The 20,921-nt window shown below is 42.9% G+C and overlaps 1 protein-coding gene and 1 pseudogene across 1 annotated transcript in view; both read left to right on the top strand.

The window, feature by feature from the left end:
- LOC147114272 (uncharacterized) overlaps window positions 1-20,921 on the top strand; it is a 180,293-nt gene that overhangs the window by 27,441 nt on the left and 131,931 nt on the right. The window lies entirely within an intron of this gene.
- On the top strand, window positions 8,152-15,595 carry LOC147114276 (protocadherin-10 pseudogene; annotated as a pseudogene).

The raw sequence follows: 20,921 nt of genomic DNA, 5'->3' as shown, positions 1-20,921 counted from the left end.
TAATTGGCCGATTTCTGCCATATTTCTATTTCCAGCCAACATCCCTGCGTCATTGCTATCTAGTGTAGTCCCCGGCTGTGTTTACGTTCCTTTGCGATGCATTGTTCAATTGAGGTTAACAAGTGTCCTGGAGGCCCAGAGAATTCTGTGGACACTTTTTAAACTCACTGGAGTTTAGTTAAATAAATAGCAAGTGTTGACATTGTCCCCCACTCTCCCTAAACGTTTACATTTTAACAATCTGGAGAGGAACTCTGAGCAAACATGTATATCCGTGGAATTATATAGCACTTTCCTTGGTAGCAAAATAGGACTTCCGCCTGGTTGCTGTAAACAGGTTGGTTGCTTCTCAGTTATTCCGATATCAGCCCGTTCGCTGCAATTAATTTATTAATGAGCTCCAGATCAAACTAAATTCAGCAGGTCGTCTTGTATCTTTGGGCATCACACAAGTTGCAGAATTACTTACTTCAGGTCAGTTCAATATTTAAAACTATTCGTTTTGAATCATTTTAGTGACAACAGAGAATCCGTACCTACATCGGATCTCTTTTGACTGATATTTAGATACCCGTCAATGGGCTTCTGTGCATGTGCGTAAAAGTGTGCAAAAAATCTCCATCTTTCTGGAGAGACTGCACCGTCCAACTCCAGTCACTCCCGCACAAGCCAGCACGCTCTATAGATACGGTAGGAGCCTGGTACCTGTACTATCTGACCATTGACAGCAAAAAGAGAAACAATAATGTCTACTAACAAGTCTGGTCGGAACTGAAGCCCATACACACGGGCAAAAAGGGCAGTGTGCAAATGCAATGTGTCAACCTTCTCTCCTGGATTTGAATTTAATCAGCACATCTTGAATCTCCGAATGAACGATGGCACAACTAAAATCAAATTGGCAATTAGAACAGGAGATTGTAGGTTTGGCTGAGTCACCACAAAATGTCGTAATGAAATATAAAATCTGACCTGTTAACACCTTTCCGAGTTCTATAAATATAGCATCTAGGGACCTAAAGGCAATTAATTCAGTTTCAATATTCAAAAAAGAGCTAAAGCATCATACTGGTAAAACAACAGTTCACCTAAAGCCCTAAGTGAGAATACACTTGAGAACCATTTGCAGGATGCTCCAAAGGACAGCCAGGGAGCACAGGTATCCTAAGATTGTTTTAGAAATTAAAGGCTAAGCCTTACCAATATAATGTTATTCTGTGAGAGGTAACTAAGCTGGGGTAAATCAATAGATGTAGTGTACTTAGATCTTTAATGGACTTTTGACAACAGTCCACAAGTGAGACGGGTTTGGAAGTTTAAGGCTCATGGAATAGATGCCACTTTATCTAGATGGAATCATAATTGACTTGGTGCCAGAAGACAGAGGAAGTTGGTTACTATTTCCAGGCGTATTTTTCAAGGATCTTTTTTGGATCCTTACCGTTCCCAAAGTTTTTAAATCATATTGACACGGTGTAGTAGTGTTATTACTTTTTCTAGTGACACAAAGGTATGTGGGCAGATGGTGAAGTGGAAGTAACGTGATTATTTTCAGAGTGACATGTACCAATTACAGAAGTTGTGATGAGGTATGAAATATGCATGTTAATGTGGATTAAAAGTAAGATAATACATGTATTAACAGGTATCAGTAAGCCAGTATACAACAAAAGATAAAGTTCTCCAATGGCCTAGGCTGAAAAAGCAAACAACAATAGTCATAGAAGTGATCATATATTATACCCTGAAAGCACCTAGTCATTACGAAAGCGTTAGTAGTAAGGTAAATTGGGAATGCAGAAGTACTTGGAAGGTACTTTTTTAAGTCATGACAAGTTGTACTGACATTGTACAAATTAATCCTATGGCCAGCTCTGGAGAACGGCCTGCAGATTTCATCAAAAGCTATACTTGCATTAGAAAGAGTTTGAAGACTGAACATGATTTCAGGCCTTCTGGAGTACGTTTTTGATTAAAGACACCAGAATAATTTTTTATACATGCATGTACGTCTTTAAAATATTGAAAGCTCGAGATAAAATTAAATATAACAACCTCATTAACTTGGACACTGATTGTAAGATTAGGTGAGGTAAGTATAAAGTTCTCAATAATTGGGCAAGATTACAGATTTAAAAAAGCTATTTCACAGGTTACTGGATGCGCGGCACAGAGACAGGAGTTGAATCGAGGTCAAAGAACAATTTTATAAGGCGACTGAACGGACCTCTGAATAGAGGCGGAGAATTATAGAAATCTTAATAGTACCAATTGATTGTTTTATGGCAAGATGGGGAAATAATTTAATCTTCCTTAAGTAGTAATCAGCAGGTGGTGATGATTTGGAAAGCGATGATGGAATGATCATAGCTGGAGTATAAATGGAATTGAACTGATGTGCCCAACGATTTATGTTGGCTCCTTAAGTTCTTGTGTCTTTATTTCTTCTAAGCAGATTCTTTGGCCGTGATATCCCCTACCTCAGCGTGTCCAAGTGCGGCCGGAGTCGGTGGCAGGGTGCGACCTCGCTGTTATCTCCAGCCCTCCGTCCAAAGTGATCTTACGTTAATTGGGCTTGTTAAGCCCACCCAGCGCTTTTCCCAGCCAACTGAACAAAGCGGATCTGATGACGTCACTTGATGATGCGTCATCAGCCATTTTGCTTAAACGGACCATGTGCAAATTTTTTTGACACCTTTACTGCCAGTGTTCTACAGCATTGAGGTGCTGCAAGCACTGACAAGCACGGAACAACGTTGCAGCCCTACACCCAGGCTCTCCCATGACTCCCTCCATATGCTTATGGAGGGGGTCACAGCAAGCAGGGAGGTCCTCTTCCCTTCACATGGGCGGAAGAGACCTCCCCAGGTGATCAGCGCAGCCTGGTTGCACATTGCACTGGAGGACACCAGCAGGGATATCGTTAGGAGGATCAGGCTGAAGTGGCACAAACCTTTCAATGATCTCAGTAGATCACGAAACGTTACTGCAAAGTCAAACTCAACCTCATCCTGCTGTGCCACTCATCACATCCCCATCACTCTGCCTTCCCTACACTACTCCTGCACATCCTTACTCATATCATACCTCCTACCACCAAACACATCTTGCCCTCCCCCCCTTCAGCATTCCGAAGGGACCGCACCCTCTGCGACAGCCGGGTCCACTCCTCTCTCACCCCCAACAACCCTTCCCCTTTGCCCAGCACCTTCCCATGCAAGCGCAGGAGATGCAACACCTGCCCTTTTACCTGCTCCCTTCCCACCGCCCACGGCCCCAAACACCCCTTCCAGGTGAAACAGCGATTTACTTGTACTTCTTACAATCTAGTATACTGTATTCGCTGCTCACGATGTGGTCTCGCTACATTGGGGAGACCAAAACGCAGATCGGGTGACCACTTTGCAGAACACCTCCGTTCAGTCCGCCAGCATGACCCCGAGCTTCTGGTCACTGTCACTTTAATTCTCCCCTCCACTCCGACTCTGATCTTTCCATCCTCAGACTCTTACACTGTTCCAATGAAGCTCAGCGTAAGCTCGAGGAACAGCACCTCATCTTTCTATTAGGCACTTTACAGCCCTCTGGACTCAACATCGAGTTCAACCATTTCAGCCTATAAATTAACCCCTGCAGTTCTTTCTATTTTTTTCTCGGTTCCTCACATGGTAGCTGTTAATGATGCTGCCATCATCATCCACACATCATCTAGAGCCAGCTTTTGCTTCTTAACTTGTCCCATTACCTCTCCTTTTGCCTTACACTATCATCCCTTTTGTCATTCAATCTCTCCTGCCTTCCATCTCATCACAGATCATCCCATTGTTCTTTCCTCCCCTCCTCCCTGCCCCTGCTTAAAAATCTCTCCTCTCTAACCTTTTCCAGTTCTGATGAAGGGTTCGACCCCAAACGTTGACTCTGTTTCTCCTCTCTTCAGTGCTGCCTGGCCTGCTGAGTGTTCCCAGCACTTTCTGTTGTTATTTCAAATTTCCAGCATCCGCAGTATTTTGCTATTGTCTTAATCATATCAACTTAACCTTGCACCGCCACCTATCCCTCTATATCTACATTATCAGTTCCCCATCTCACGAGACTCCCCTCACACTCATTCTCATCCTAGTCCAATCATACCAACTAATAAGACATAACGGTAGGCAGTTGGGTGTTTAGCCAATGTTCATGTGTGGATTTTTGTTAACGTGCTGTCAAAATTGAAATATCTATTTTCAACACTTTGCGTTCTTGGACAGATTTGTGTGCACTTTTGGATGCGGCTTAGTGAGCTGCAATGAATGGTGAGACATAACGGTACCCCGCAATGGTGATGAGTGTGGAAAGAATGCCTTGGGGATTGTAGGGATGCTTTATGGTGTTGGTGTGGCATGGTGCCAACCTGACGCATCATGTGGTAGCTAGGGTGTACAGAGTCAAGTGAAGTAAATGTGGCCATGGTAAGGGCGTCCCTGGCCTCCCGGGCAGAAATGTGATCAGGTACTGATGCCCTGTGTCCTGTGCAGCGTCAGTTAATTGCAGAGAAGTTTGGTGTTGTTGTTGGTGCTGCTGGTGTGCTTGGTGCTGCTGGTGTTGGGACTGATCGTGGTGGGATCCTGAGGACCAATGTCAGATAGTTTCAAAGGCACCGATGCTGATGTAATTGATGGCAGGTGAAGTTGAAATGACAGAAGTGATCTGTCAATGGTGAGAGAGGTTGTTCCAATGAGGTGACACTGGATAGAGAGTTTGATCCAAACACTTGCAACCTGCATAAAGTTCAATCTGTCTTCCAAATGCAGTAAGCAACAGTTTCTCAGCTTATGAAAGTGAACAACTATGGGATGGGGGCTTTTGTAGCACATTTGCAGCTGTCAAGTACTGAAATGGTATCATGGTGACATAACTCCCAGCCTGCTTACCTGACGTGATCCCCAAGCAGCAGGGAAGCCGTGGGCGACCTGGTAAAATTTAAATGTGAGCTCAAAATAGATTTTAAGTGCCTGTTAACGAGCTCATACTCATCTAAATTGCCTCCCCCACCGCTTGGTGTCGGGTCTGTTCAGCGATGACAGACCCAACATTTGGGAAACTAAAGTGGCGGTGGGTTGACAGCAGGTTCCCAACCGACCCCGCCACCAAACACGCCCGCTGACCCCCCGAAATATTCCCTCCTTTTTATCTGATCTTAAACTATTCATTGTAATCCTGCTCTAGAGATACATTTTTCCCAACAGGCAGAAATATCCATAAAGCTGTAAAAAGGCTTAATACAATTTTAATTGTGCAACAATAAATGAGTCTTCTGCTCAGGATTATGACTTTCCAGCTTTAAGAAATGAACGGTATTCTGATTGGCTGAATTTCAATGTGCCTCTGTTCACCAATCAGAAGCTGAGATGTGACTGGTGATCCGGCCTGCCCCCTTCACTACCCAGCCACCATCACGTAAGATCAGACGCAGTGTAACATTGGATAGCGGGCAGCAGGTTTTGTTCACGATTACACTGGCAATCTTCGGCGAAATGAGCAGATTTAAATGAAACCATTCGAGCGATTCGCAAAGCATACAGGTATTTGGTACATCGTCGCTAACCGATTGTTTTTAAATATCCAATTAACTTTTAAAAGGAACATCAATGGTGCGGTCTCGTACTGAGCAAATTGGAATGTTTTACGCTGGAAATGAGATTTAAAATATATTGGTTGCTGAAGTGCCAACTGGTGTTCTGTGTGTTCTCCTCGTGGAATCTAGTTTCTGGGAAGATTCATTATTCGATTCCTGAAGAATTGCAACTGGGCGCCTTTGTTGGGAATATCGCCGCTGATTTGGGTTTAGATGTAAATCAAATCTCGGCTCGCAGTTTGCAGATTGTGCCCGGCTCCAGCAAACAGTATGTGGACGTAAATTTAGACGATGGAATTTTGTTTGTTAAGGGAAAAATTGACAGAGAACAGATTTGCGGGCCGAGCCTCACTTGTGTGTTAACCTTGGATGCTGTGCTTGAAAATCCCCTCAATCTGTATCAGGTTGAAGTGGAGATTCTCGATGTAAATGACAATGCTCCCAGTTTTCCAAAGGACGAGCTCCGCCTTGAAATCTCCGAGCTTGCTGCGCCGGGAGCGCGCTTCCCTCTCGAGTCCGCGCACGATCCGGACATTGGAAACAACTCAGTACAAACCTACCAGGTCCTCCCGAACGATTATTTTATTCTCGATGTACAAATGCGGAGCGGGGAAAGAAAGTTGCCAGTGTTAGTGTTACAGAGAACCTTGGACAGAGAAACGGAATCTACCCACAGGCTAACGCTAATAGCCAAGGACGGCGGTGTCCCTGTAAGATCCGGCACTGTTCAGGTTACAATCATAGTAAAGGATGAAAATGACAACGCGCCTGTTTTCTCCCAGTCGATTTATAGGGTCAGCCTGTTGGAAACTGCACCCACAGGAACCCTGGTAATCGCATTAAACGCCACTGACTTGGACGATGGTTCCAATGGGGAGATAATGTACTCGCTCAGTAGCCATACTGCCGCTAGAGCCCGTCAAATGTTTGCAGTTGATTCCAAAAATGGTGAAATCAGAGTGAAAGGGAATTTGGACTATGAAGAAAGCAGTGTCTTTGAGATTAACATACAAGCAATGGACAAAGGTTCAGGCGCAATACCCCAGCACTGTGATGTGTTGGTGGATATTATTGATGTGAATGATAATTCACCTGAGGTGATGTTGAGGTCTTCATCAATTACAGTTTCCGAAGATGCCTCGCTTGAGACTGTAGTGGCTCTGTTCAGTGCAGCAGACAAAGATTCGGGACAAAACGGGCAGGTGCAATGTCAAATTTCAGATAAACTGCCCTTTAAACTCGAATCATCTTTGAAGAACTATTATAGACTGCTGATTCAGCATCTACTGGACCGCGAACATACCTCCAGGTATGACGTTACTATAACATGCCGCGATGCGGGAAACCCTCCTCTCACATCCAAGAAAACCATTCGGGTAGAGGTTTCGGATATAAATGACAACGCACCAAGGTTTACGCAGCATTTATATACGGCAAACGTGATGGAGAACAACGTCATTGGGACTTCCATATTCTCAGTGACAGCCGTCGATCCAGATGTAGGACAGAACGCTCGACTGAACTACTCTATCCTGGAGGCTCAAGTTCAGGGCGCCTCAGCAGCCAGTTATGTCGCTATAAACTCAGACAGTGGCGTCATATTTGCTCAGAGATCTTTTGACTACGAGCAATTGAAAATCTTTCAGATCCAAGTTCAGGTCCAGGACTCTGGAGTCCCACCACTCGCCAGTAACGTTTCAGTGGATGTTATTATCCTTGATCAGAATGACAATGTTCCAGTGATCGTGCAGCCATTACCCGAGTATGGGTCGACAGCAACAGAGAAAATATCCAGGCTTGCAGAACCAGGCTACTTGGTTGCCAAGGTATCGGCCACTGATGCTGACGCCGGTCAGAATGCTCGTCTTTCTTATCAGATTTTTCAGGCTACCCATCATAACCTTTTTACTATTTCAACAGACACTGGTGAAATTTGGACTATCCGTCGTATTGCGAAAAAAGATGCCTCTAAGCAAAGATTGGTGATTGTGGTAAGAGACAATGGAACACCAGCCCTTTCTGCCACTGTGACTATAGTATTATCTGTGGTAGACAGTAACACTGAAACCTTCTCCAGTGTAAGTAGTTTGACCGAAGACCCTGGATTCAATCTTGATATGAGCTTTTCCTTGGTCATCGCCTTAGGGATCATTTCTATAACTTTTCTAGTAATTTTAATTATCCTGGCTGTTAAGGTTCATAAAAGCAGAAATGGGTTAGGAGGACAGCACTGTTCCCTGGGTGTTTGTTGCTGCTTTGAAACCAGACATTCTCTGAATGGAATTCAAAAGGCCAGTAGAAACCTTCAGATACCACCGAACTATGTTGAGGTATTCGGGGGTGATCCACTTTCTCAGAGTTTCCGCTATGAGTCATGTTCAACATTGCAGCCATCAAAGAGAGACATCATCAACCCCAACACCTGCAGGTCCTCTACAGACATGCGCTATGTCCAGAATGAATCAATCGGGAAAGAAAACCCAGGCATGATGAAATCTGAAAATTACAGCAACACTGTGAGCAATGAGGTGAGGTTCTAAAATTGGAAGAAGATCCCAACAGGTTTGATTTGGGTGTACAGGTACATTTCGGAAAAGCCAGCTCATTCAAATGAATAGGATGCAAGTAATATCTTAAGGACAAAATTCTCAGTTTTCTGCACTATTTCTATTTCTAGTCAACATGGCTGTCGCTTCGCTATATAATGGTATCTCCTCGGATGTATTTATGTTTCTTTTTGATTATATGTAACTCGAAATGGAGTTTATTTAAGCATATAGGAAGTTTGACATTATCCCACACTCTCTAAACGTTTAAATTTAACTAACTTGAGAGAAACTCTGAGCATACACGTAACTGTGCAAGCCCTTTCATTGAGAGTAGAATAAGAGTTCTAGCCAGGTACTGTAACTGTTGGTTACATCCTAGTTGCCATGGTGTGAGTGTGTTAGTTCCAACTAATTAATATAAGTTGGTTTCTCAGTTTCAGATCATCCTAAGTTAATCAGCTCCTCTTGTATTCTTGGGCTTCACACAAATTGCAGAAAAACTTACTTTAGATCTGTTAAATATCTTTAAAATATTCATTTTGAATCTTGTAGTATCAACAGGGAATCGGTGTGTTCGTCAGTTCTCTTCAAAGTAATATTTAGATGCCAGTGAATGCAGTTCTGTCCAGATGTGTAACCACATGGAAAATATATCCCTGTGTCTGGAAAGACTGCAGGGGAGACCACTATCCAACTCCAGTCATTCCCTCACACCCCATCGCGCTCTATAGATATGGTAGGTGATTGGTTACTTTATATTTCTGGCCACTAACAGCAAAAAGAGAGATGATAAAATGTCAGCCACTTAGTCTGGGCGGAATTGAAGCATACGCACGATAGCAAAAAGGCCTGTGCGTTAATGCAATGTGCCAATCTTCTCTCCTGGATTTGAGTTTAAGTAAGCAAACATTGAAACTACCATCCAATGTGTTTGCATGGCTAACTTCAAAGTGGGTAATTAGCACAGGAGATTGAAGGTTTGGCTGAATCACCACAACATGGTCCCAATGAAATATTCATTGTAATGTTGTAATGCAATTTCAACATTACAAAAAGAAGCAAGACACTATACTGGTAATAACACAACAGTTTACCTAACATCCAAAGTTGAAAGACACTTGAGAACCATTTGCGGGATGCTCCAAATGAGAGCCAGGGAGCACAGGTATCCTTAAAATCCTTGTAGAAATGAAAGGCTGCACCTTTCCACTATAGTGAAGTTCTTTGAGAGATAACTAAGCTAGATTATATCAATAGATGTAGTTTACTTAGATTTGAAATGGACAAGTGACAACAGTCCAAACGTTAGACTGGTAGAGGAGTTTAAGGCTTATGGAATAGATGACATATTATCTAGATGGAATGAGAATTGACTTAGTGCCAGAAGACAGAAGTCAGTGGTTACTATTTCCTGGCATATTCTTCAAGGATTCTTTCCTGGATCTCTACCTTTAACGATGTTTGTAAATCATATGGGCATGGTGTAGTCGTGTTATTACTTTTCCTGGTGACACAAAGGTCTGTGAATGCAGGTAGTGAGGTGGAAGAAACATGATCTTTTGCAGAATGACATTTACAAATGATGAAAACTGAAATATGTTTTTAATGTGGATAAAAGTAAGATCATCTATATATCAACAATTATCAGCAAGCATGTGCAAAAGAAGAAAAAATCTCCACTGGCATAGGCTGGAAACTATTTTTAAAGGATATGGGTGTGATCGTGGATTATACACTGAAAGCATCTAATTAATGGGAAAGAGGTTGTAATATGACAAATTGAGAATGGAGCATTAACTGAAAAGTACTGGTTTTCAAGTCCTGACAACTTCTGCTGAAATTGCACAAATAAGTTTACGGCCAGTTCCGGAGTATGGCCTGCAGTGTTGGTCAAAAATATCATACCTGCATTAGAAAGAGTTTGAAGGGTGACCAGGATGATGGCATTAAGTTTTGACAAACGGCTTAGATAACTTCATTTATTTGAACTTTAGAAAAGGAGATAGTGGGGTTTACGCATGCAAGCCTTTAAAATATTGAAAGCTATAGATAAAATTGAAGATAACAAAGTACTTAACTTGGACCTGATCGTAAGAATAGGGGAGTTAAGCATGAAATTCGCAATGACGAAGCACTCTTAGAGATCAGAAAACATCTTTTTCACAGGTTAGTGGTTGTGTGGCGCCGAGTATGGTGTTTATTATTGGTGACATAATACTTTACTAAGATGGCTAGCTGGATTTCCGTTTGGAAGAGAGGTGGAGGATTACAAAAATCTGAATTTTGTTGATTGATCTTGATGGAAGGATGCAGAAAAGATTTAGTCTTTCCTAATTAGGAATCAACAGCAGTTTGGAGTTGGAAAACCATGAAGGAATAACCGTATATGGATCATAAATGGAACTGTGTTGATGTCCCAAAGTGTTATGCTGGCTCCTTCCGTTCTTATGTTTTTATTTATTGTATACAGGTTCCTCATAGCTTACCATTAACATATTCGTTGTATTTTAGTTCTAGAGCTAACTTTTCGCAACAGACAGAAAGCTACAGACTGAAGGAAATGCTTCATTCAATTTTTAATTCTGCAACAAAAAATATAAATATCTGCGCTGGTTTGAGACCTTCCAGCTTTAAGAAATGAACGGTATTCTGATTGGTTGAATTTCAATGTGCCTCTGTTCACCAATCAGAAGCTGAGATGTGACGGGCGATCCGGCCTGCCCCCTTCACTACCCAGCCACCAACACGTAAGATCAGACGCAGTGTAACATTGGATAGCGAGCAGCTCCGAACGAGTTGTGCAAGAATCCAGTGGCAATTTCAGACAAAATGGGAAGATTTAATCGAAATAATCCGAGCGATTCGCAAAATGTGCAGGTATTTGGTACATCGTAGTACGTCGAGTTAAAAAATCAAAATAACTGTACAAAGCATAATTAATGGTGAAGACACATACTGAAACAATTGGGATGTTTCACGCTTGAAATGAGATTTAAAATATATTGGTTGCTGAAATGCCAACTGTTGTTCTGTGTGTTTTCCTCGTGGGATCTCGTTTCTGGGAGGATTCATTATTCGATTCCTGAAGAACTGCAACTGGGCGCCTTTGTTGGGAATATCGCTGCCGATTTGGGTTTAGATGTGAAGCAGCTCTCGGCTCGCAGTTTGCGGATTGTGGCCGGGCCCAGCAAACAGTATGTGGACGTAAATTTAGACAATGGAATTTTATTTGTCAAGGATAAAATTGACAGAGAACAGATTTGCGGACCGACCCTCACTTGTGTGTTAACCTTGGATGTTGTGCTTGAAAATCCCCTCAATCTGTACCAGGTCGAAGTGGAGATTCTCGATGTAAATGACAATGCTCCCAGTTTTCCAAAGGACGAGCTCCGCCTTGAAATCTCCGAGCTTGCTGCGCCGGGAGCGCGCTTCCCCCTCGAGTCCGCGCACGATCCGGACATTGGAAACAACTCAGTACAAACCTACCAGCTCCTCCCGAACGATTATTGTATTCTCGATGTACAAATGCGCAGTGGGAAAGGAAAGCTGCCAGTGTTGGTGTTGCAGAGGTCTTTGGATAGAGAAACGGAATCTACCCACAGGTTAACGCTAATAGCCAAGGACGGCGGGGTCCCTGTAAGATCGGGCACTGTTCAGGTTACAATCATAGTAAAGGATGAAAATGACAACGCGCCTCTTTTCCCACAGTCGGTTTATAGGGTCAGCCTGTTGGAAACTGCACCCACAGGAACCCTGATAATCATGGTAAACGCCACTGACTTGGACGATGGTCCCAATGGGGAGATAATATACGCGCTCAGTAGCTATACTTCTGCTACAGCCCGTGAACTAGTTGATGTAGATTCTATAACTGGAGAAATCAGAGTGAAAGGGAATTTGGACTATGAAGACAGCAATATTTTTGAGATTAACATACAAGCAATCGATAAGGGTTTAAACGCAATGTCTGGGCACTGTGATGTGTTGGTGAACATTATTGACGTGAATGATAACGCACCTGAGGTGACGTTGACGTCTTTGGCAAGTATTGTGTCAGAAGATGCTGCAACTGGGACTGTAGTGGCTCTGTTCAGTGCAGCAGACAAAGATTCGGGACAAAACGGGCAGGTACAATGTCAAATATCAAATAATCGGCCCTTTAAATTAGATTCCTCTTTGAAGAACTATTATAGACTGCTGATTCAGCATCTACTGGACCGCGAACATACCGCCAGGTATGACGTTATTATAACATGCCGGGATGCGGGAAACCCTCCTCTCACATCCAAGAAAACCATTCGGGTACAGGTTTCGGATGTAAATGACAACGCACCAAGGTTTACGCAGCATTTATACACGGCAAACGTGATGGAGAACAACGTCATTGGGACTTCCATATTCTCAGTGACAGCCTTCGATCCAGATGTAGGACAGAACGCTCGACTGAACTACTCTATCCTGGAGACTCAAGTTCAGGGCGCCTCAGTAGACGGGTATGTCGCTATAAACTCAGAGAGTGGCGTCATATTTGCTCAGAGATCTTTTGACTACGAGCAATTGAAAAACTTTCAGATCCAAGTTCAGGTCCAGGATTCTGGAGTCCCAACACTCGCCAGCAACGTTTCAGTGGATGTTGTTATCCTTGATCAGAATGACAATGTTCCAGTGATCGTGCACCCATTACCCGAGTATGGGTCGACAGCAACAGAGACAATATCCAGGCTTGCAGAACCAGGCTACTTGGTTGCCAAGGTATCGGCCACTGATGCTGACGCCGGTCAGAATGCTCGTCTTTCTTATCAGATTTTTCAGGCTACCCATCATAACCTTTACACTATTTCACCAGACACTGGAGAAATTTGGACTATCCGTCGTATTGCGAATAAAGATGCCTCTAAGCAAAGATTGGTGATTGTGGTAAGAGACAATGGAACACCATCCCTTTCGGCCACTGTGACTATCATCCTATCTGTGGTGGGAAGCGCTACTGAAATGTTTTCTAATGTGAGTGATTTTCCTGAAGACCCTGGATTCAATCCTGATATGAGCCTTTCCTTGGTCATCGCCTTAGGGATCATTTCTATCATTTTTCTAGTGATTGTGATTATCCTGGCTGTTAAGATTCAAAAAAGCAGAAATGATTTGGGAGGACAGCCCTGTTCCCTGGGTATTTGGCGCTGCTGTGAAGGCAGAAATTCTCTAAATGGAATTCAGAAGGCCAGCAGAAACCTTCAGATACCACCGAACTATGTTGAGGTATTCGGGGGTGATCCACTTTCTCAGAGTTTCCGCTATGAATCATGTTCAACATTGCAGTCAACAAAGAGAGACTTTATCACCCCCTACACCTGCAGATCATCTACAGGCAAGAACAATGTCCGGAATGTATCTATCGGGAAAGAAAACCCAGGCATGATGAATTCTGAAAATTACAGCAACAATGTGAGCAATGAGGTGAGGTGCTTCTAAAATTGGAAGAAAATGCCCACAGGTTTGATTTGCGTGTACAGATACATTTAGGAAAAGCCAGCTCATTCAAATGAATAGGATGCAAGTAATATCTTAAGGGCAGAATTCTCAGTTTCCTGCACTATTTCTATTTCTAGGCAACACGCCTGTCGCGTTGCTATATAATGGTATCTCCTAAGTTGTGTTTATGTTCCTTTTTGCTTTTATGTAACTCCAATGCATTGTCAACCCGGGTTTCACAAGTACGCTGGAGCCCCATATGATACTGTTGGCACTTTCCAATCCAAATGGTGTTTATTTAAACTTATAGGAAGTTTGAAATTGTCCCACATTCTCTAAACGTTTAAATTTAACTATCTTGCGAGAAACTGTGCAAGCCCTTTCCTTGGCAATAGAATAAGAGTTCTAGCCAGGTACTGTAACTGTTGGTTACATACTAGTTGCCATGGTGTCAGCGTGTTCATTCCAATTAATTAATATCAGTAGGTTTCTGAGTTTCAGGTCATCCTAACTTAATCAGGTCGTGTTGTATTGTTGGGCATCACACAAATTGCAGAAAAACTTACATTAGATCTGTTAAATACCTTTAAAACATTAATTTTGAATCTTTTTAGTGTCAACAGGGAATCGGTGTGCACGTCAGATATCTTCTAAGTAATATTTCGATACCAGTGAATGGAGTTCTGTCCAGATGTGTACCCACATGGAAAATATATCCCTGTGTCTGGAAAGACTGCAGGGGAGACCACCGTTCAACTCCAGTCACTCCCTCACACCCCATCGCGCTCTATAGATATGGTAGGAGATTGATACCTATATATTTCTGGCCAGTGACAGCAAAAAGAGAGATGATAATGTCAGCCACTGGGCGGAACTGAAGCCCATGCACGAGAGCAAATAGGCCAGTGTGTTCATGCAATGTGCCAATCTTCTCTCCTGGATTTGAATTTTACTAAGCAAACATTGAAACTACCATCCAACGTTTGCACAGCTAAATTCAAAGTGGGTAATTAGAACAGGAGATTGAAGGTTTGGCTGATTCACCACAACATGGTCCCAATGAAATATTCATTGAGACCTGTTGATACTTTTCCGAATTCTATAAATACAGCACCTAGGGGCCTAATGATAAGTAATGCAATTTCAACATTACAAAAAGAAGTAAGGCACTATACTGGTAATAACACAACAGCTCCAGAGGATGTGGTGTATTTGGACTTTAAGAAAGCTTTTGATAAGGACCCGCACAAGAGATTAGCGTGTAAAGTTAAGGCACATGGGATTGGGGGCAAGGTATTGACTTGGATAGAGAACTGGTTGGCAGACAGGAAGCAAAGAGTTGGAATAAATGGGTCTTTTTCCGAGTGGCAGGCAGTGACTAGTGGGGTACCGCAGGGATCGGTGCTTGGACCCCAGCTATTCACAATATATATTAATGATCTAGATGAGGGAACTAAATGTAATATCTCCAAGTTTGCAGACGACACAAAGCTGGGTGGGCTGGTGTGCTGTGAGGAGGATGCCGAGAAACTCCAGTATGATTTGGACAGGTTGGGTGATTGGGCAGAAGCATGGCAGATGCAATATAATGTAGATAAATGCGTGGTTACCCACTTTGGTAGCAAAAACAGGAAGGCAGATTATTATCTGAACGGAAATAAATTGGGAGAAGGGGAAGTGCAACGAGACCTGGGTGTCCTTGTGCACCAGTTGCTGAAAATAAGCATGCAGGTTCAGTAGGCGGTTAAGAAGGCAAATGGTATGTTGGCCTTTGTAGCGAGAGGGTTCGAGTACAGGAACAAGGATGTCTTGCTGCAATTGTACAGGGCCTTGGTGAGACCACATCTTGAGTATTGTGTGCAGTTTTGGTCGCCTTATCTGAGGAAGGATGTTCTTGCCATGGAGGAAGTGCAGCGAAGATTCACCAGACTGATACCTGGGATGGCAGGAATGACGTATGAGGAGAGATTGGGTCGATTGGGCTTATACTCGCTGGAGTTTAGAAGAATGAGAGGGGATCTCATTGAAACTTATAAAATTCTAACAGGACTAGACAGATTAGATGCTGGTAGGATGTTCCCGATTGCCGGGGAGTCCAGAACCAGGGGTTACAGTCTAAGGATAAGGGGTAAGCCATTTAGGACAGAAATTAGGAGGAATTTCTTCACCCAGAGAGTGGTGAACCTATGGAATTCTCTACCACAGAAGGCAGTGTAGGGCAATTCATTAAATATATTCAAGAAGGAGTTAGATATATTTCTTAAGGCTAACGGGATCAAGGGATATGGGGAGAAGGCAGGGACAGGGTACTGAATTTGGATGATCAGCCATGATCTCATTGAATGGCGGAGCAGGCTCGAGGGGCTGAATGGCCTACTCCTGCTCCTATCTTCTATGTTTCTATGTTTCTATACCCTGAATGCGTCTTGTCAATGGGAAAAAGGTTGTAACATGACAAATTGAGAATGGAACATTAACTGAAAAGCACTGGTTTTCAAGACATGACAAATTATGCTGAAATTGTACAAATAACTTTACGGCCAATTCCGGAGTATGGCCTGCAGTGTTCGTCAAAAATATTGTACCTGCATTAGAAAGAAACATAGAAACATAGAAGATAGGAGCAGGAGTAGGCCATTCGACCCCTCGAGCCTGTTCTGCCATTTAATGAGATCATGGCTGATCATCCAAATTCAGTACCCTCTCTCTGCTTTCTCCCCATATCCCTTGCTCGCTTTAGCCTTAAGAAATATATCTAACTCTTTCTTGAATATATTTAATGAATTGGCCTCAACTGCCTTGTGTGGTAGTGAATTCCACAGGTTCACCATTCTCTGGGTGAAGAAATTCCTCCTCATCTCTGTCCTAAATTGTTTACCCCTTATCCTTAGACTGTGACCCCTGGTTCTGGGCTCCCCCAACGGGAACATCCTTCCTGCATCTAGTCTGTCCAGTCCTGTTAGAATTTTATAAGTTTCAATGAGATCCCCTCTCATTCTTCTAAACTCTAGCAAATATAAGCCTAATCGACCCAATCTCTCCTCATACATCATTCCTGCCATCCCAGGTATCAGTCTGGTGAATCTTCGCTGCACTCCCTCCATGGCAAGAACATCTTTCCTCAGATAAGGTGACCAAAAAGAGTTTGAAGGGTGACCAAGATGACCTTATGCCTTTGGCATTAAGTTTTGACTGACAGCTTAGATAACTGCATATCTTTGCACTTTAGTAAAGATGATCGAGGGGTTTACGCATGTAAGCCTTTAAAATATTGAAAGCTATTTATAAAACTGAAACTGCTTAATTAGACCTGAGTGTAAGAATAGGGGAGATAAGCATAAAATTCGCAATGACCAAGCATCCTTAGAGATTAGAAAATGCCCTTTTCTCAGGTTAGTGACCGTGTGGCGCAGAGAATACAGTTTATTCTAGGTGACATAACATCATAATACGACGGCTAGCTTCCGTTTAAAAGAGAGGGGGAGCATTATAGTAATCTGAATAGTGTCGATTGATCTTTATGGGAGGATGCGGATAAAATTTAGTCTTCCTTCAGTAGGAATCAGCAGCTGTTTGGAGTTGGAAAACCATGAAGGAATAATCATACATGGATCATAAATGGAATTGTGTTGATGTCCCAAAGTGTTATGCTGGCTCCTTCCGTTCTTAAGTTTTTATTTATTGTATGCAGATTCCTCATAGCTGACCATTAAGATATTCATTGTAATTCAGTTCTAAGATCTAACTTTTCGCAACAGACAGAAATACACAGACTGAAGGAAAAGCTTCATTCAATTTTTCATTGTGCAACAATAAATATAAATATTCTGCGCTGGTCTGAGACCTTCCAGCTTTAAGAAATGAACGGTATTCTGATTGGTTGAATTTCAATGTGCCTCTGTTCACCAATCAGAAGCTGAGATGTGACTGGCGATCCGGCCTGCCCCCTTCACTACCCAGCCACCAACACGTAAGATCAGACGCAGTGTAACATTGGATAGCGAGCAGCTCCGAAGGATTTGTGTAAGAATGCACTGGCAATTTTAGACAAAATGGGAAGATTTAAATGAAATAAGCCGAGCGACTCGCAAAATGTGCAGGTATTTGTTACAACGTAGTACGTCGAGTTAAAAAAAATTCAAATCACTGTAAAAAGCATAATTAATGGTGCAGAAACGTACTCAAGCAATTGGGATGTTTCAAGCTGGAAATGAGATTTAAAATATATTGGTTGCTGAAATGCCAACTGTTGTTCTGTGTGTTCTCCTCGTGGGATCTCGTTTCTGGGAAGATTCATTATTCGATTCCTGAAGAACTGCAACTGGGCGCCTTTGTTGGGAATATCGCCGCCGATTTGGGTTTAGATGTGAAGCAGCTCTCGGCTCGCAGTTTGCGGATTGTGGCCGGGCCCAGCGAACAGTATGTGGACGTAAATTTAGACAATGGAATTTTGTTTATCAAGGATAAAATTGACAGAGAAGGGATTTGCGGGCCGAGCCTCACATGTGTGTTAACCTTGGATGCTGTGCTTGAAAATCCCCTCAACCTGTACCAGGTCGAAGTGGAGATTCTCGATGTAAATGACAATGCTCCCAGTTTTCCAAAGGACGAGTTCCGCCTTGAAATCTCCGAGCTTGCTGCGCCGGGAACGCGCTTCCCCCTCGAGTCCGCGCACGATCCGGACATTGGAACCAACTCAGTGCAAACCTACCAGCTCCTCCCGAACGATTATTTTATTCTCGATGTGCAAATGCGCAGTGGGAAAGGAAAGTTGCCAGTGTTGGTGTTGCAGAGTTCCTTGGATAGAGAAACGGAATCTACCCACAGGTTAACGCTAATAGCCAAGGACGGCGGGGTCCCTGTAAGATCGGGCACTGTTCAGGTTACAATCATAGTAAAGGATGAAAATGACAACGCGCCTGTTTTCCCACAGTCGGTTTATAGGGTCAGCCTGTTGGAAACTGCACCCACAGGAACCCTGATAATCACGGTAAACGCCACTGACTTGGACGATGGTCCCAATGCGGAGTTAAAGTACTCGCTCACTAGCTATAGTTCTGCTAGAGCCCGTGAAATAGTTGATGTAGATTCTATAACTGGAGAAATCAGAGTAAAAGGGAATTTGGACTATGAAGACAGCAATATTTTTGAGATTAACATACAAGCAATTGACAAGGGTTTGAACGCAATGTCTGGGCACTGTGATGTTTTGGTGGACATTGTTGACGTGAATGATAACGCACCTGTGGTGATGTTGAGGTCTTTGTCAAGTATAGTTTCAGAAGATGCTCCGCTTGGGACTGTAGTGGCTCTGTTCAGTGCAGCAGACAAAGATTCGGGACAAAACGGGCAGGTACAATGTCAAATATCAAATAAACAGCTATTTAAATTAGATTCCTCTATGAAGAACTATTATAGACTGTTGATTCAGCATCTACTGGACCGCGAACATGCCTCAAGGTATGACGTTATTATAACATGCCGGGATGCGGGAAACCCTCCTCTCACTTCCAAGAAAACCATTCGGGTAGAGGTTTCGGATATCAATGACAACGCACCAAGGTTTACGCAGCATTTATACACGGCAAACGTGATGGAGAACAACGTCATTGGGACTTCCATATTCTCAGTGACAGCCTTCGATCCAGATGTAGGACAGAACGCTCGACTGAACTACTCTATCCTGGAGACTCAAGTTCAGGGCGCCTCAGCAGCCAGTTATGTCGCCATAAACTCAGAGAGTGGCGTCATATATGCTCAGAGATCTTTTGACTACGAGCAATTGAAAAACTTTCAGATCCAAGTTCAGGTCCAGGATTCTGGAGTCCCACAACTCGACAGTAACGTTTCAGTCGATGTTATTATCCTTGATCAGAATGACAATGTTCCAGTGATCGTGCACCCATTACCCGAGTATGGGTCGACAGCAACAGAGACAATATCCAGGCTTGCAGAACCAGGCTACTTGGTTGCCAAGGTATCGGCCACTGATGCTGACGCCGGTCAGAATGCTCGTCTTTCTTATCAGATTTTTCAAGCCACCCATCATAACCTTTTTACTATTTCACCAGACACTGGAGAAATTTGGACTATCCGTCGTATTGCGAATAAAGATGCCTCTAAGCAAAGATTAGTGATTGTGGTAAGAGACAATGGAACACCATCCCTTTCTGCCACTGTGACTATCATCCTATCTGTGGTGGGAAGCGCTACTGAAATGTTTTCTAATGTGAGTGCTTTACCTGAAGACCCTGGATTCAATCCTGATTTGAGCCTTTCCTTGGTCATCGCCTTAGGGATCATTTCTATCATTTTTCTAGTGATTTTGATTATCCTGGCTGTTAAGGTTCATAAAAGCAGAAATGGTTTGGGGGGACAGCACTGTTCCCTGGGTATTTGTCGCTGCTTTGAAAGCAGAAATTCTCTGAATGGAATTCAAAAGGCCAGTAGAAACCTTCAGATACCACCAAACTATGTTGAGGTATTCGGGGGTGATCCACTTTCTCAGAGTTTCCGCTACGAATCATGTTCAACATTGCAGTCAACAAAGAGAGACTTTGTCACCTCCAACGCCTGCAGATCATCTAGAGGCAAGAACTATGTCCAGAATAACTCAATCGGGAAAGAAAACCCAGGCATGATGAATTCTGAAAATTACAGCAATACTGTGAGCAATGAGGTGAGGTGCTTGTAAAATTGGAAGAAGATCCCCACAGGTTTGATTTGGGTGTACAGATACATTTAGGAAAAGCCAGCTCATTCAAATGAATAGGATGCAAGTAATATCTTAAGGGCAAAATTCTCAGTTTCCTGCACTATTTCTATTCAACATGCCTGTCGCGTTTCTATATAATGGTATCTCCTAGGATGTGTTTATCTTTCTTTTTGATTTTATGCAACTCCAATGCATTGTCAACCCGGGTTTAACAAGTGTGCTGGAGCCCCATATGATACTGTTGGCACTTTCCAAACCAAATGGAGTTTATTTAAACGTATACGAAGTTTGACATTGTCCCACATTCTCTAAACGTTTGCATTGAACTATCTTGCGAGAAATTGTGCAAGTCCTTTCCTTGGCAGTAGGACAAGAGTTATAGTCAGGTACTGTAACTGTTGGTTACATCCTAATTGTCATGGTGTCAGCGTGTTAGTTGCAACTAATTAATATCAGTACGTTTCTGAGTTTCAGATCATCCTAAATTAATCAGGTCGTGTTGTATTGTTGAGCATCACACAAATTGCAGAAAAACTTCCTTTAGATCTGTTAAATATCTTTAAAATATTAA

Source organism: Somniosus microcephalus, chromosome 8 (genome assembly GCF_052327205.1).
Source record: "Somniosus microcephalus isolate GS21.2 chromosome 8, FLI_Smic_1.0, whole genome shotgun sequence".
NCBI lineage: Eukaryota > Metazoa > Chordata > Chondrichthyes > Squaliformes > Somniosidae > Somniosus > Somniosus microcephalus.
Note: the sequence above shows the minus strand (reverse complement) of the source record. Positions and strands in the feature narration are given on the sequence as shown.